Below are 5,170 nucleotides of genomic sequence, written 5' to 3'. Positions count from 1 at the left end.
GAATAGATCCACACAGCCTAGACTCTTGTTGCATTATAACTACAAATCCAGGTATCTCACACAGCATCAGAAGTTTAAGAGGCCCTCCCATCACAAAGGAGCTGATTCACTGCATAGACTTCCAGTGTTCTTGAAAACTGTCACCTGACATATGTACACACTGTCAGGTCTAGAGGGAAAAGGCAACGGCAGGAGCATCGGCGACAGCTGCAGAGGCTGAGCAGGCTGGCCGGCTGAACTAGACACTGAGGCAGAATTCAGGTGGAAAAACAGGAACTTTACTCACATACGTGATTCTGTGTGGGCAGATTGCAGGCTCACAGTGAACCACCAGGAAGGTGTGCCCAATAGAATGTCCTTTTCCCATAGACACCCTCAGGGAGCAAAGGGAAGACCTAAGTTTTACCTTTCTCCCTGGGGGCTCTGGCTTAGCCATAAGAAGCAGGGAAGGAACAGGGAGTCTGTTTCCATCCTTGTACACATCCAGTCTAGGAAGGGGCTAGTTGTTGGGAGCAGCACCCACGTTTGGAGCTTCTTATACTAGCATGCACCCTGCAGAGCAGTTAGTGGGGAGGCCGGGGAGGCTGAAGAACTACAGAGCAAGAGACAGCAAGAACAAACAGTGCTGAGGTGGAGGGAGAAAAGGTGAAAAGGTGATGGGGGTAGGGAAACCATGTCAGAGAGAGAGAGAGAGAGAGAGAGAGAGAGAGAGAGAGAGAGAGAGAGAGAGAGAGAGAAAGACAGAGACAGAGAGAGACAGAGAGAGCGCAAGCTGTTCTGGTTAGAATGTCTTATTTAGATAGGGGTTTGATGTGTTTTGAAAGAATAGAAAATTTCTGTATGCGTCCAGATAATAGGCTGAGGCAGTATTGGAAAGAGCAGATATCCTTTTACAGGTTTCCTTTGTTTGTTTGTTTGAGTGCATGAAAGTCTCTGTGTAACTCTATGACACATGTGTGAAGGAGCCTGTAAAAGGCTGATGTGAGCCCTCCGACAGGGGTCCTGGGCACTGAACTCAGTCCCTCTACTACAGCAAAGCTACTCTTGTTGTTGTTTTCGAGATAGGGTTTCTCTGTGTAACAGTTCTGGCTGTCCTGGAACTCGCTTTGTAGATCAGGCTGGCCTGCATCTGCCTCCTGAGTGCTGGGATTTCAGGCATGCACCACCACTGCCTGGCCAGCAGAGTCTTTCTTAACTGCTGAGCCATCTCTCCAGTCCCAAAGGTCTTTTTAATGAAGTCTTCTGAAGGATTTGTTGCCAATTTGTGGTGCGTCCTCTTAATATCTGAGGAAGATCAGGGTATAACCATTATTATCACCTGCCAGAATAGGACTCAGCCATCAATAAATTTATTGGAGGCCTGACTCTCAGTAGTCTACCCTGAAGCAATACGTGGTTACAGGAAAGATTATAAACTAAGATTACCTGAGCACCACTCAAGACCAGATCATCCAGAGGAAATGCCGAACGTTCCAACCGCTGTTGATAGGATCACCTGCTAGCACACTCACCAGGACACCCCTAGACAAATGTCAGCCAATCAGGAGTTCTGAACCTCAGAAACCCCTCACCCTCACCTTTACTACTATAAAAACCCAACTCTAACTGAGCCCGGGGCTCTTAGTTTATTCCAATACGTTGGACTGTGGAGAGACTGAGTTTGCAAACTTGTGTAAAATAAAGGCTCTTTGCTTTTACATACAGGACTCAGTCTCCTTGTTGACTTTTGGGGGACTTTGTGGATTTAGGCATAACATTGGATAAGACACATGTTAAAGCTAATAAAGCTACTATTGCTAGGACAAGAGCAACACCTGCTAGGATAAGAATTCTATTACAGTAATTCATAGGGTTGAATGATGCTATAGTATGCTATAGGCCTTCTATAATATCCATTCCTGTCGTATCAGGTAACTTTTTTGCAAAAGTTTCTTTAATTTCTTTCTGTAAAGCATAAACCATTTGAGAAGAATTAGGGCAACCCATTAAATGCATCTTTTTTAAAAAATATTTTTATTGATATTTATTTAGCTATATATTTTTCTCTGCTCCCCTCCCTGCCTCTCCCCTCCTCCCTCAATCCTCTCTCAAGGTCCCTGTGCTCCCAATTTACTCAGGAGATCTTTTCTTTTTCTACTTTCTACTTCCCATGTGGATTATATCTATATAAGTCTCTCTTAGTGTCCGCATTGTTGTCTAAGTTCTCTGGGATTGTGGTTTGTAGGCTGGCTTTCTTTACTTTATGTTTAAAAACCACCTATGAGTGAGTACATGTGATTATTGTCTTTCTGGGTCTGGGTTACTTCACTCAAAATAATGTTTTCTAGCTCCATTCATTTTCCTGCAAAATTCAAGCTGTCATTATTTTTTTTCTGCTATACAGTACTCCATTGTATAAATGTACCACATTTTTCTTATCCATTCTTTGATCGAGGGGCATTTAGGTTGTTTCCAGGTTCTGGCTATGACAAACAATGCTGCTATAAACATAGTTGAGCATATGCCCTTGTGGCACGGTTGAGTATCCTTTGGATATATATTCAAAAGTTGTATTACTGTGTCTTGAGGAAGGTTGTTTTCTAATTTTCTGAGAAATCACCATACTGACATCCAAAGAGGTTGTACCAGCTTGCATTCCCACCAGCAATGCAGAAGTGTTCCTTTTTCCCACAACCTCTCCAGCATAAGTTGTCATCACTGTTTTTGATCTTGGCCATTCTTACAGGTGTAAGATGAAATCTCAGAGTTGTTTTGATTTGCATTTCTCTGATGACTAATGATGTTGAACATTTTCTTAAGTGTCTTTCAGCCATTTTAGATTCCTCTGTTGAGAGTTCTCTGTTTAGGTCTGTACTCCATTTTTTTTATTGGGTTATGTGATCTTTTGGTGTTCAATTTCTTGAGTTCTTTGTATATTTTGGAGATCAGACCTCTGTCTGATGTGGGGTTAGTGAAGATCTCCATTCTGTAGGCTGCCGTTTTCTCTTGTTGACCATGTCTTTTGCATTACAGAAGCTTTTCAGTTTCAGGAAGTCCCGTTTATTAATTGTTTCTTTCAGTGTCTGTGCTGCTGGGGTTATATTTAGGAAGTGGTTTCCTGTGCCAATGCGTTCAAGTATACTTCCCATGTAGTAATAAGAGCGGCAGGGCTGCGTCCCCAGCACCCTGGCCGCCTGGCTAGCTTATGCCCTGAAATAACAACACACGAACTATATTTATTTAAACACTGCTTGGCCCGTTTCTATCTAGCCTCTTCTAGGCTAACTCTTGCACCTGGACTAGCCCATTTCTAGTGTAGCCCACGAGGTGGCTTACCAGGGAGATTCTAGCCTACATCCATCCTGGGTCGGAGCTTCATCGCGTGTGCCTCAGAGAGCAGAGCTCTCGCGTCCGCCCTGGAGATGGGAGCATGGTGTCTCTCTCCAGAGAGCAGAGCTGTCGAGTCTGAGCTCACTTCCTCTTTCTCCCAGCATTCTGTTCTGTTTACTCCATCCACCTATGTTTTAACCTATGAGGGCCAAGCAGTTTCTTTATTGCTTAACCAATGAAATCAACAGATTGATATATGACACTCCCACATTCCCACTTTCTCTTCTATGAGGTTTAGTGTGGCTGGCTTTATGTTGAGGTCTTTGATCCATTTGGACTTGAGTTTTGTACATGGTGATAGATATGGGTCTATTTTCATTTTTCTACATGTTGATATCCAGTTATGCCAGCACCACTTATTAAATATGCTTTCTTTTTTCCATTTGATATTTTTTGTTTCTTTATCAAATATCAGGTGTTTGAAGATGTGTGGATTGATATCCGGATCTTTTATTTGATTCCGTTGGTCCTCCTGTCTGTCCTTATGCCAGTACCAGGCTGTTTTCAGGACTGTAGCTCTGTAGTAGAGTTTGAAGTCAGGAATTGTGATGCCTCCAGAATTTCTTTTATTGTACAGGATTGTTTTGGCTATCCTGGATTTTTTGCTTTTCCAAATGAAGTTGAGTACCATTCTTTCGAGGTCTTTGAAGAATTTTGCTGGGATTTTGATGGGCATTGTGTTGAATCTGTAGATTGCTTTCAGTAAGATTGCCATTTTTACTATATTAATTCTGCCAACCTAAGAGCATTGGGAGATCTCTCCCCTTTCTGGTATCTTCTTCAATTTCTTTCTTCAAAGATTTAAAGTTCTTGTCATACAAGTCTTCCACTTGTTTTGTTAGAGTTACTCCAAGATATTTTATGCTTTTTGTGGCTATTGTGAAGGGTGTTGATTCTCTGATTTCTTCCCCAGCCCTTTTATCATCTGTGTACAGGAGGGCTACTGCTTTTTTTGAGTTAATCTTGTATCCTGCTACATTGCTGAAAGTGTTTATGAGTTGTAAAAGTTCCTTGGTAGAATTTTTGGGATCACTTATGTAAACTATCGTATCATCGGCAAACAGTGAGAGTTTGACTTCTTTTCCAATTTGTATCCCCTTGATCTCCCTTTGGTGTCTTATTGCTCTAGCTAGGACTTCAAGAAGTATATTGAATAGATACGAAGAGAGTGGACAACCTCATCAAATGCATCTTAACCTTATCCCAATCATACTTGCTTTCATTAAATCTTAAGGGTGTAGTACAGTAGGAAGAGACATTCCAATCGCATTTTAATTTTATCTGTTTTTCAAAATTTCTAACTGATCCCCTAACAATATGACAACTTGCCTTAACTCAGTTAATTCACTCACTGTCTCATTACCAATCTTGTTTTGTTCAGTCCAAAGTTCTGTTGAATGTTCTTGCCACTCTAACGAATTCAGCAGTTTGGGTTTCCTTATGAAGTGTCACTGCAGCTATTGCTGCTGTAGCCGTCAATGCAACGATTCCCATAATAACTGCAATAACCAGTCCAACCATTTGACCTGTTCTTTTCAATGTTCTCTCAGTGAGCTTCTGCAGCAGGACCATCACAGGGAGAGCCTTGCATGGCTTTTGACAACCTCACTGGTAACCAGATTGCTGGTCTTCCTCTAAGAATATATAAACTTTCAAAGGATAAATTTTAAAGCATACTAGAATTAACACAGGTATGAAGGGCACAGAGTTCGCAAGTGATGCTGTGACTATTAGGGTGTCACTGTGCAGGCACTTTTAGTAGCGAGTAAAGAAATGGTACAATGCCACAAATGGATGGCTT

This window comes from Microtus oregoni, unplaced genomic scaffold (assembly GCF_018167655.1).
Source record: "Microtus oregoni isolate MIOR12 unplaced genomic scaffold, Mior012 000003F_ref0000135, whole genome shotgun sequence".
Lineage (NCBI taxonomy): Eukaryota > Metazoa > Chordata > Mammalia > Rodentia > Cricetidae > Microtus > Microtus oregoni.
This window is presented reverse-complemented; position numbering follows the sequence as displayed.